This window comes from Stegodyphus dumicola, chromosome X2 (assembly GCF_044657685.1).
Source record: "Stegodyphus dumicola isolate Sdum_Otavi_A_Nest chromosome X2, ASM4465768v1".
In the NCBI taxonomy this organism is placed as follows: Eukaryota; Metazoa; Arthropoda; class Arachnida; order Araneae; family Eresidae; genus Stegodyphus; species Stegodyphus dumicola.
Genome location: NC_140781.1, coordinates 26243769 through 26256294, shown reverse-complemented (window position 1 = coordinate 26256294; position 12526 = coordinate 26243769). Strand labels below are relative to the sequence as shown.

The 12526-nt window shown below is 31.7% G+C and overlaps 1 protein-coding gene across 9 annotated transcripts in view; it reads left to right on the top strand.

Annotated features, from left to right (window-relative positions):
- Nucleotides 1-12526, top strand: part of LOC118188896 (serine/threonine-protein phosphatase 6 regulatory subunit 3-like) — a 172014-nt gene that overhangs the window by 5511 nt on the left and 153977 nt on the right. For 7 of the 9 annotated variants that reach the window (XM_085810027.1, XM_085810029.1, XM_085810028.1 and 4 more), the window contains exons 2-3: nucleotides 4785-4893; nucleotides 10939-11000. The gene's annotated coding sequence lies outside the window, so the exon portion shown is untranslated. Of the gene's footprint in view, nucleotides 1-4323; nucleotides 4685-4784; nucleotides 4894-10938; nucleotides 11001-12526 lie in introns of all 9 variants that reach the window. The other 2 variants (XM_085810023.1, XM_085810025.1) reach the window with 2 other exon arrangements.

The window sequence follows — 12526 nt, the reverse complement described above, 5'->3', positions numbered from 1 at the left end:
GTACCCAATAGTTATTTAAATTTACTATCAATTACAAAATTTTTCTACTTATCCATAAGTTTAATATTTAAGTTATTTTTTCCACCTATCAGTAAAATTAATTTTTCGATTCTTAAAGGTCTCATACGTGCTTTTAATTCTTGTGTAATTTAGCATTGTTTGATATGTATCGTGCTGTTTGGTGTATATAGGCCAAATTGAAAGAGCGCTGAAATTTCTCGTCAGGGAATATGAATTAAATTTCGAAAGGAAAAAAGAATTTTTGGTTAATCTTTTGATTATGGTAACTTGGCGATTTTTTGGCGAAAGTTTGGCGACCAACCCTGCTACAGCAACCTGCTAGTTTTTTTTGGACGTCATTTTGTTTTCACGAAGTAAAGGCATGTTTTTTTTACTCAACATTTTTTTACAATAAGCTGCTAGCCGAATACGCTTATGCTAGAACTTTTATGGAACAAAAGTGCTTAATCGTGATGAAGATTACGTGCAAAATTGGGAGAAAGTGCAGAATCGCAAACTGCTTGCCGCGTTTTTAAGAATTGCACATACACGGTATCCATGTACATGTCGACCTATTTTCACTTACAAAAACATCCCAGAATTGCACAAAAATGGCATTTCGCACTCTCGACTTTATCCATGTACACTGCTAAAGTCCTAGCTAGTAACCTTTATCGCCTTACCAAAATGATAAGGTTTAAACTAAATCTAAACGGTTTTTACGTTCGACTAAACGCATATTCTTCCTACATACAGGACACTTATAATGGCTACTAAGTAAACCTTCATTTACACACCAGTGAATTAAAGCTCTTTTCCCCTTTCGCTCCAAATCGCACAGAAACTTCAAATTAATCTTCCTACATTCGACCATTCTACCGTCTAAAGAATCAAACCAGCACACACCACAAAAACGCTTACAAAGCATCCCATGATTAAAAAATTTCAGGAATCATGCACCCGATTACATCACAATAGGGTTTCCATAACATTCAACTACTCAGGCTACCATAAATGAAACAACAACTTGGCGATAAATCAAACAACTTCGCCATAATACAAGGTGAACCTTAACCCCTTCGCGCCGACTGTCACGTCTACGTGCCAGCAACGAACACACTCACCTCCCGGCCGACACGCCAGGCGTGCCAGAGCATTTTCCCGTTTACTACCGACTGTCACGTATTTGTGCCAGTGTCCTAGAACGTTTTAGAAACTATAATTTCTGCCACAAGATGGCACTGTATGTCCATATGGTTTCAGATACATGTACATTAGACCTTCTACTCGAAATGAGAGAAGCATGACTCACATACACGTGTTTTTGATTATATAAACAAACGGGGAACTAAATATTTCCGAATGGCGTGATTTATGATGTCTCTTTAAATCGCATTTTATTCGCACGTGGTAGTTGTTTATTGTAAGTAGAAGTTTTATATGCGCTAAAGTGCTGAGTATTTCGGTTTACAGTTCAGTTTTTAGAAATTAATTAGATCTTGTTAGACGTGAATTCTTTCTGTTTTTACCGTTGCAATGTCGAAGCATCGAAAATGTTTAACAGAGCATGAAATAGCAGAAATGATGCAAAATATTTCAGATATTGATTCTGAAAGATTAACTGAAAGACATTTTCCAAAACTTTGTTCAGAAGAGACTGATAAGAAAATGAGACGACGATGCTTCGTTTGTTCACATTCCTGGAAAAATCCTCCAAAACGGCAAATGAGTTATTACGAGTGCAAGGAATGTAATGTAGGACTGTGTGTAGATCCCTGTTTTCAAATTTTTCATACGAAAAGAGAATTTTAAGTAATATATTTAGTTTTCAGATGTGTAATGTTAAAAGTCATAAAATGGTGAGTAATTAAAATAAAATGTGTAGAATATGCATTTAAACAAGAAATAAGGTAATTAAAGTATATATATAAAAATATTTATAAAGCATAAGCCGGTTGATCTTTACATTATGGTAACTTGGCGATTTTTTGGCGAAAATTTGGCAACCAACTCTCCTACAGCAACCCTCTATTTTTTTCCCCCGCCGCCATTTTGTCTTCACGAAGTAAAGACATGTTTCTTTTCTTTTTATCTACTGAACACTTCTTCCAACAATCTACTAGCCGAATTACACTTATGCTAGAAATTTTATCAAACAAAACTGCTTAATCATGACAAATATTCACTGCAAAATTGGGAAAAAGTGCACAATACCATACTCCTTACGCGTTTTTCAAAATAACACATACACATAAACCATGTACACGCCGACTTATTTTTACTTAAAAAAACATCCCAGAATTGCACAAAAATGGCATTGCGCACACTCTTCACTATATCCATGTACACTGCTTTTTTCTCATAAATTAGAAAAATTTCACGAAAATACATGACAATTTTCTCAATCTTTAAACCCGGTAAAAAGAACATATATGAAATTACCTGATCGCGAAAAAGTATTTACCCTTTACAAATATGAACATTTCCACATATAAAATAAATAAAATATCCAAAAACTTTTACCTCTAAATCATCTATTACATTATACACGTCACCAACGAATTCATACCGCAAGCATTACGAATACTTAGTATCAAATATTTAAATTATTTCCATGCACGTTTATTTCAACTTAAACGTGTACCAAATTCCTACAAACATAAAATTCACAAAATAACTATCATTTAATTAAAATATCACTAAACCATGTACACGTCGACTTATTTTTACTTAAAAAAAATCCCAGAATTGCACAAAAATGGCATTGCGCACACTCTTCACTATATCCATGTACACTGCTTTTTTCTCATAAATTAGAAAAATTTCATGAAAATACATGACAATTTTCTCAATCTTTAAACCCGGTGAAAAGAACATATATGAAATTACCTGATCGCGAAAAAGTATTTACCCTTTACAAATATGAACATTTCCACATATAAAATAAATAAAATATCCAAAAACTTTTACCTCTAAATCATCTATTACATTATACACGTCACCAACGAATTCATACTGCAAACATTACGAATACTTAGTATCAAATATTTAAATTATTTCCATGCACGTTTATTTCAACTTAAACGTGTACCAAATTCCTACAAACATAAAATTCACAAAATAACTATCATTTAATTAAAATATCACTAAACCATGTACACGTCGACTTATTTTTACTTAAAAAAAATCCCAGAATTGCACAAAAATGGCATTGCGCACACTCTTCACTATATCCATGTACACTGCTTTTTTCTCATAAATTAGAAAAATTTCATGAAAATACATGACAATTTTCTCAATCTTTAAACCCGGTAAAAAGAACATATATAAAATTACCTGATCGCGAAAAAGTATTTACCCTTTACAAATATGAACATTTCCACATATAAAATAAATAAAATATCCAAAAACTTTTACCTCTAAATCATCTATTATATTATAAACGCCACCAACGAATTCATACCGCAAGCATTACGAATACTTAGTGTCAAATATTTAAATTATTTCCATGCACGTTTACTTCAACTAAAACGTATACCAAATTCCTACAAACATAAAATTCACAAAAAAACTATCATTTAATTAAAATATAATTAAATTCAAAAACACTACTTAAAATATAAATAAGCACATACATTAAATTAATAAAAATTAGCTTACAATCCTAATTACTTTAAACTAAATCATTGCTAATAACAATTTTCCCAATAATACCAAATTCTTTTCCACCTGACATTTTGAACAATGCATAAAAATAATATCCTCAAATAATTAAAAATACTAACTTACCTAATCTTCTTCAGAATCTTGATTATGTGGCGGATACACTTTTCTAATTCATTCAATAAAATTATTGAAAGATTTTTTGTGCGAATTTTTCCTCCATACTTCCTCCGCTAAATAAAAAGCAAACTTCTCTCTATCACAATGCCTAAATACCCATTTCGAATTCACTTTATTTAGGGCCATGGGATCCAAAAATTAAACAACACTGTTTCACACAACACAGAATAAAGCTAAATACAAAATATCCACATTTTTTCCCGATTTCCCCCCTTTTCCGATTAAAGAACCGTAATTCGTCCATTAATATCACATGACATATCCCATGATCTCTCATTTCCCTCACGCAAAATAATGCGTAATCGGAACTGAGTACTGCTCACATTATTACCAAAGTCCCAGGTAGTAACCTTTATCGCCTCCAAAATGTCGCCAAACTACCAGTTACCATATTGTAAAGGTCAACCCATAAGCCATTTAAATACTCTATAGAGCATTATTAAACAATGTGTTGATACTTTGGAAATTTCATGGATTTAGGCTTAGTAGCAAAAAACCCCCGGCCCTGGAGAGACTCCTGCGTAAATCTTCACCGCTATATTCTGAAGACTGTTACTGATTGTTTCAGCGTGTTTGTCGTAATTTTTCGATGACTGTAAACGTGGTTTTGGAGCTGTCCTGAGTAATACTGGCTAATAAATTGTGTTTTAATTCTTCATCAAATGTTGTCTTCAATAACTCCAAATCTTCGAACCCTTGAAGAGCGCAACAGGAAGTATACAAGCAATGATAACGCGCACCAACTGTCCCCTTAGTCCTACAGACCCTGATTCATACAACCAAAACTTTGTAATGTCTGATCATTTCATAGCCACTGGTAGACGGATTTTTGTTATAGAAGGTGCTGATTGCTTTCTCTCTCTATTTTTTTTATTTGTTTTAAGATTTTAAATTATTATAAAAGAGCATACAATTTTTGATACATCTATTTCATTTTTTAGGTTGTATTGCTTATAAAGCTGGAATTCATATGATGTTGCTGACAGTGATGCTATAACAGTTTGTTTATTTTTCAGTTCTGTTTGAGTTTAAACTCATCATGTGTGTCAGGTATGGGTTTTGGCACAATATATTTTCCTGTGTATTTCATATGTTTTTCTAAAGATGCTCATTTTTTTTTAAAAAAAAAGTTTTTTCATTTCATTTCTTAAATTTTTTAAGTGAATTGAAAAATATGTTTAATATCAGTTAAAATTCATTTATGTATGCTTATAAACTTTGTTAAGTTGCTCTAAATGTGTAAATGTAAAAGTTAAAATTAATGTTAATTTTTCTTATTTATTTTTCCCCCTCAATTTCTTTCATTTGCAGTTAGTTTAAGTACTGAAGAATTCTTTAAATGTTGTTTATATATTTTAGACAAGAAAACGGAATAGTATTTGATATGCAGTTCATTGAAATAATTTGTGTTTCAAATTTTATTTTAATGGGGAGCGAATGTGTTCAATACTCATTTCAAATCTAAAATTATCAAATTTGGATTGGACACGTTGTGTATAATCTTACAATTTCTATAATTTCAAATAATAGTGAATAACTTGTAGCTGTGCCAAATTAAATGTCTCATGGGCCCTAGACAAAATATAAATTGGGAGTTAATTTATATACTCTGCTAAAAATAAAATCTTAAATAGTATCGTTGTATTTTTGATTAATAATGCAAAAAACAAGCACTAATACAATAATAAGTGTATAATGAAAGAGTTTTTAAGTATGTAATGAAAAAATATATATCATCATAAATACTTATGTGGGGTTATGCGATACATGAAGATTACATGGAGCACGAGATAAGTACTAATCTACTTTATTATGAAGTTACTAAGATGTTATGAAAGTATGAAAATAATGAAATGAACATTATAACAGGTGATAGATGAAGTTGACATAAATAATTGTAACCCCACAATTAGGTTCTGTAGTTGAACAGTTCATGGAATAATGAATAGTTCTTGTACACCATTAGTATCTCACAGTTCTACAGGCACATAAGCTCATGCCTCGAGAGGATTCATCTATCTTCGTCCATAGCTAGCTATAAGCAAACATCATCCGGTTTGATCTGGAACCAAAGTCTTGAGGAAATGCGTCTGTTCCCTATTGTGTTGTGTAGTCGTCTCCCCACCTCTGCGAGCTGAGCTGTGCTGTGTTGGCGGCAGATGACGTCATACCTCACTGGCTATTTGCCATTTATTTCCCACACTAATTAGCGTGAAAAATTAAAAATTTTCAATCTCAGATTTTCATTAAAAAAATTCATGAATCGCATCTTTGTAATCTAGCTGTTCAAGTGTATTTTTTTCTACAACAAGCATTGTTAAAGACTTCAGCCTTTTTTTAGATTCCTTTAATGCAGTATCTTGAGTATTTCTCAAGTTTTTCAACTTCAGTTTCAGTGAAGTGAACCTTTATTTCATTTGTATAATTTGATATATTCTTTAAATTTTCAATTTCATTAACCTGTCTTCTTTTGCTGAATTTTTTAAGTTATACTAAATTAATTTTAAAGTAGAAAACTATTTGTCTCCTGTTGTATTATTTACAGGCATAATTAAGCAAATTCTTAATTGTATTTTGGTACTAGAAAGAGAAGGTATAATATTATTTTTTACGATTAGTAATGCATCCTATTTCTTCATCATTAAAGTATATTTTGTAAGTTGTTACCTAGTTTATGAATACTGGTATCACTGAAGTAGACTTTGTCGCTCATATAATCTAAAATATTCTTTAAATCTTCAAATTCTATGAAAATACTTAACATATTTTTTATTTCTGGACATTTGTTTAGTTGCTCATTAATTTTACTACAAATGTTATCATAATTAACATAGAGTGTATTTATTAGAAAATCGGCTGACATTGATGTCTTCTGTATGGTTTTCATCAAAAATTTGTTTCTAATTTTTAGGTATTTCTTAAGTATTAGTGTAAAATTGATTACTCCTTAAATCATGTATGTATTGCAATAACAGAATTAATGTATTGTTTAACAAAATAAAGATTCTAGAATTTTGGGTAGTGGCATTGGTTTAATAGATTGAAGAAATTTTCTGAATGATTCAGGCTTCTTTCAGATATGCCATTATATTTATTTTTTGGTTGAAAAACACAAATACCAAGTTCTTCAATATTTGTTCAAGTCGATTTTTCAACACAAGAAATAATTATTTCTTTTTTTCTGCCTTCTATGTTTATGTATAGATTTAAGTTTGTTTTTTAAAGAACAAAAAGCAAGTTTTTAATATAAGGGTTAAATAAGTTCTCTCTGTTTTCTGACGGATGACTTTATTAGAACTATACACGTATAGATGGTGGTGCGTCTGTCTAATAACATAAGCAAGCTTGAAATTCAATTTATGTCATTTTGCCCAAGTGTAAATAACTTCCCCCCCCATTATGTTAAACATGTCAAATTTTATCCCCAAAAATGAGTATTTGTGAGAATTTTACTGTGCTACTTTATTTTAAAAAATCTGCTGCTGAAGAACACATAATTCTTGTTGAGACTTATGGCAAAAACAGCGTGCTGAGATAATGATTTTGATGTTGAAGCTAGATAATGCTGTGGCGCACATGAAAAGTTTGGAGACGAAGATTTAGAGGCATTGCTTCATGTAGATTTATGTTAAACGCTAGCTGAAGTTGGAGAATCATTAAGAGTTGATCACACAACAGTTTCAAAACGTTTGAAAGCATTAGGAATGGTTCAGAGGCAATGTCATTGGATGCTGTGCCAGGTCAAGCCAAGAGCCATTGAACAGTGCTTTTTCATGTGTGAACAGCTGCTTCACCATTAGAAAAGGAAAGGTTTTAGCATTGTATCATGACTGGTGATGAAAAATGGATACACTGTAATAACCTTAAGCATAGAAAATCGTAGGGTAAGTTCGAATATGGATCAACATCATCTGCAAAATGGAATATGCATGGCTGTAAGCTTCTGCTCTGCATTTGGTGGGATCAGCTGGGAGTAGTTTATGAGCTGCTCAAACCTATTTAAACCAGCGCTGAAGATCACTATCGACTATAATTGGTGCATTTGAGCCAAGCATTAAAAGGAAAAAAAGTCGCTATACCAGCAGAGTCGCGAAAAGTGATTTTGATGCTAAAGCAAAGTTTAAAGTTTATAAAATTAAACATTTAGCAGTAGTAGCAATAAAAGCTCCCTGAGATACTATGTTGTGCAGACATTGAAGACAGTAAAAAGGTTTCAAATTTAACCAATTTATTAACAATATAATAAAGAATAAAAACAGAGAAAATAAATTTAAACAATATCAGTCTTGGGAAAATTATAATATAACCATCATTCATCAAATAATATTTTTACCTGGTCTTCAAAAACACTGGCATTCAATACAAACAAAATGTCCTAAACAGTAAATATGCGGCCTCACGTGAAATTGGCTACACATTCGATAAGGCCATGATCAATGGTTGAGAAAACACCTGAAAATTTAAATGAAGTTCTTGAAAGCACTCAAAACTGGCCTAACTCCTTTTGCATTAGTTGTACATGAGAAATCGCCGCTCACGTATTTTTAAATGCCGTCTTCATTGAAGAACATAGATGCCGCCCACGGCAGTCGCTTACATGGTAGCCTCTGGAACCAAGGAATTTATTCTGGAACAATCATCTTGTGGATATGAACCAAGGAACTCATTCCGGAACAATCATCTTGTGAACAGGAACCAAGGAACTTTATTCAGGAACAGTCATCTTGTGAACACGAACCAAGGAACTTTATTCACCGGACTGCATGCATCCTTCTGAAGGGGCTGGAAACCGCACACTCAAGTGCCAGGAAAGCAGGAACTAGAAGAAGGGTTGAGCCAGAGCGACGCGAGATATTTATAGCAGAAGTAGGCATGACGTCATCTCACGGCAACCAATCAGCTATCGGCACGAATCGGCTTTCCAGATGACGTAACATCACTTTCGCTTTTGCATCTCACTTAGGTTGAAACAGTCCGTTCTCAAACGCAAACAGTGGCAGTAAGAAGAAGAAGTAGAAGTAGAAGTAACTACTATATTACATTAAAATAAGAACTAAACCTAAATTAACATTTCAAGGAGGAGAGATGATGCAGTAAAAGGTTTACAATAAGTTATATTTTCCAACAGATTTTACATCATGAGAATGCTCAGCCATGTTGCAAACTTAGTAAAAAAATATCTGGGAAATGCTTAAATGAGAAGCCTTGTCCTACCTGTTGTATTCACCAGATATTGACCCTTCCAATTATCACTTGTTCCAGTTGATGGCTCATGCTCTAGTTGAGCAGCACATCTATTCTTATGAAGATGCCAAAAAATGGATCGACTTCTGAATAGCCTCAAAACATATGTTGTTTTTCCCATATGGAATTCAAATGCTTCCAGAAAGATGGGAAATAGTAGTGGCTAGGTATGGACAATGCTTTCAGTGACATGCTTTGTACTGATTTTTTTTTTAAAAATAAAGTCTTAATTTTCACAGAAAAACAGCAAGAATTTATTCAACAACCTTATAATATAAATTTATTTCATTCAGAGCCAGTTGGTAGTTAATAAAACTGTGCAAAGAATAAAAATAGAAGGTCATTGTAAACAGAAATAAATTGTAAGGATTTACGGCTGCGAAAAAGCGTGTTCGCATGCGCGTAATACGTTTACGCTTGCGCGTTTAATGTATAACGGACGGTATAAGCTAAGCTAAAATTATCTAATTCAGTTAATGTTGCAGATTGCGTTGTTCCTTAATCTTCGAATTGGATCTTGCTTATTATTTTTTGCAGACTGTTAGAGCAATTTTATAAAAGTAAGCTTGAACTTTCGATTATGTCAAACAGAATTTCCGAATATGTAAAGAATCTACAAAGCGAAATTATGTTTAGAAGTCCATTAAACAAAAGTGGAATTGCTGCAAAAAAATGGATAAAGGCATATCCTTCGTTTCTCAAACCATTCCGAAATCTGTTTATCAATTTCACGCTGCTCTGCGGCCCGGGGGGGGAACGCTTTGGGGCGCAATGAATTGAAAGGTAATCTGTCAGCACTATCCTTATCTTCAGGGCAGATGTTTTTATTTTATTTGGCTTATAATTCCTTACTAAATGTAGTTTTTCATCTCGGTGTACTCCGTCTTTGATATGATTTAAATCAAATTCCTCGTCATTATAATTTGCTTCCGATAAAGTAAAGAGAAAGTATTATCACATAAAACGAAGCAACTTAAACAACTTACATTGAAAGAAATGTTTAGTAAAGTAAACAAATAAATATTAAGCTTTTTTTTGTAAATTTTGATACCCTTTAGATCATAATTGTTCTTTATTTCATAAATTATGGTTTCATATTTTTAATTTTATAATTTCTGCATGCCATCTTACCAGATTTAAACTGATGATCTATAATCCAGAAAAATCGATAATCCGGAATCGCCGAAGTCCCGACGAGTCCAGATTAACGACTTTTGACTGTATACTAGATGATTAGTTAAAATAGAATAGTATGATAATTTGCAAATTAAGAAAAATTAGGGAAACCTAGTAATTTTGCATTACATTTTGGTCTTTGAAATAATTAAAGTATATTTAGTCATCTCGCATATAAACAAGTATTCTTAATGCATAGTTTTTTGTCCTATCCACCAATCTCTTCCCTTTTGTTTAAAGTACTGTACACAGATTATAATGATTATTGTTTGCATAAAGATTACTTCTTAGAAGTTATGCATTTTAAATATTTTTGACATCTGTAATATATTATATGAAGGAAATGTATGAAATATTTCAGTGTTCTGAAAGAAGATATTATTTACTCAGCTGTGTTGTGTATGAGCAATACTAATTTAAATAAATTAATAATCTAACTTAAGGAGCTTTAAATTATACATTGGTACTCTGGAGAAAAGCTCATTGAAAAAAATGGCACATTTTTTTTTTTTTTTTTTAATCTTAACATAAACTACTCCTGTAGACATAGAAGATTGTTCATTGATGTGTGTTAATGAGTAATAACATTCAATTAAATGTAAATAATTTTTCATGCAAGTTTTTTGCCATTCAGATTACATGTATTACAAAGATTTTTTTTTTCATATACTGTAGATGAACTGCTTATGAAAGCTGTAACTCCTTTCTGAAATGAGTCCGATGGAAATTATGTTTAGGTAAGAAAAATTCACAGACTTCTTATATGAAGAGTAGTTACTACAAGCAAATGGTAGTCTTTTATAGTAACCAATTAAGTTGAAAGATGGATAAGGTAACATTGAAATATGGTGGTAATATATGCAAACTAAAATTATCACTAATTATTCTAGTTTCCTAGGTGAATAAATGTTGGTACTTACATATTTGCCAACCACCTTAACATTCTTTGTAAATTTTGCAGAAGAGAAAGGACTCAATATTTTGGACTCTTGCAAATATTTTGCGGAAGAAAAAGGACCCGTAATTGCAAAAATTTTTTTAATACATACTCATTTTGTATTGAGTGAGTGAGTAAAAATCAGTCAATAAACTTACAAGCGGGTTGGTTCTTTTTTTTTTTTTTTTTTTTCTGGTGAAAATTTCATGGCAGTTTCTTTAAGAGTAGCAAGAAGTTCAGCAGTTTTGCAGAAGTACTGCGTTTTTTCAGGAGGTTTACTGTAGTTTCTTCCATTGCAGACAAGCATATTTTTAAAACTGAGTTTAAGACCAAAAAAAGTGTTGATTTGTCTATAAAAGCCATTGGAGCTTGGAACACAGCAAATAGAATGTGTGCAAAAATGGTTGTGTTACTTGTTAAAATTGAATTGTTATGTGCGTCGTTGCCAAAGTTTTGTGCATTCTGAGAATATGATGATTGTTATAATAACTATGGTCATTATGATAATATGTGCATATCTAATTATTTAACAGAACATTTTATGTTTTATAAATTACAGAACTTCAGTGTGTATGTAAACGTTTTCTTTATTTTTATAGCTCAAACAAATCATTCCTGAAACAGGTACACAAAATAAACATTGTTTTAACTTAAATGCCCAAGTGAAGCGAAATTTCGTATTTATCATCCTGTCTTAAATATTAATAAATCCATAATTACATGTATAGTTTCATCATTAATTTACAATTGTTAATAACTGCCGTTGGTTTCACTGATATTTGCAAATAAAATAATATCCACTATGTCTAAACTAATTGCCGTGATCTGTGAAATTAAATACCTTGTAGTGAAACCATCAAAGCATCCACTGCAATGAATTTCCCCATAGGTATCCAAAATAATTGCTGTTATCGATAATAATAATGTTCGTGATTATAAACCTAGCAATGAAACTAATAGAATATTCACTGTGTTCATAGTCACAGATTCTTCTAAAAGTTAGTAGTAATCAAACTAAATATTAGAAAAAAATTGTGAAAAACATGGGTTGTGATTTTTATTTCATGGAACAAGCAGCGTGTAATTAATTTTGATATGATTTACCTGCTCAAAAGAAGCAATATTAATTTTTGAGCTCAGTGTTTTGTGGTAAAAAATAATACACAAAGGTAGAGAGAGTAGTCGACTGCATATTTCAGAGGAAACATTTTTTCTTTTCTTAGTTTAATGCTTTAAACATTTTTTACATTATTTTTGGAAACTAAGAAGTATCCAAACACTTTCTGTGAAACATGGGCAGAATCCCGAATTACAGCTATTAAAAGC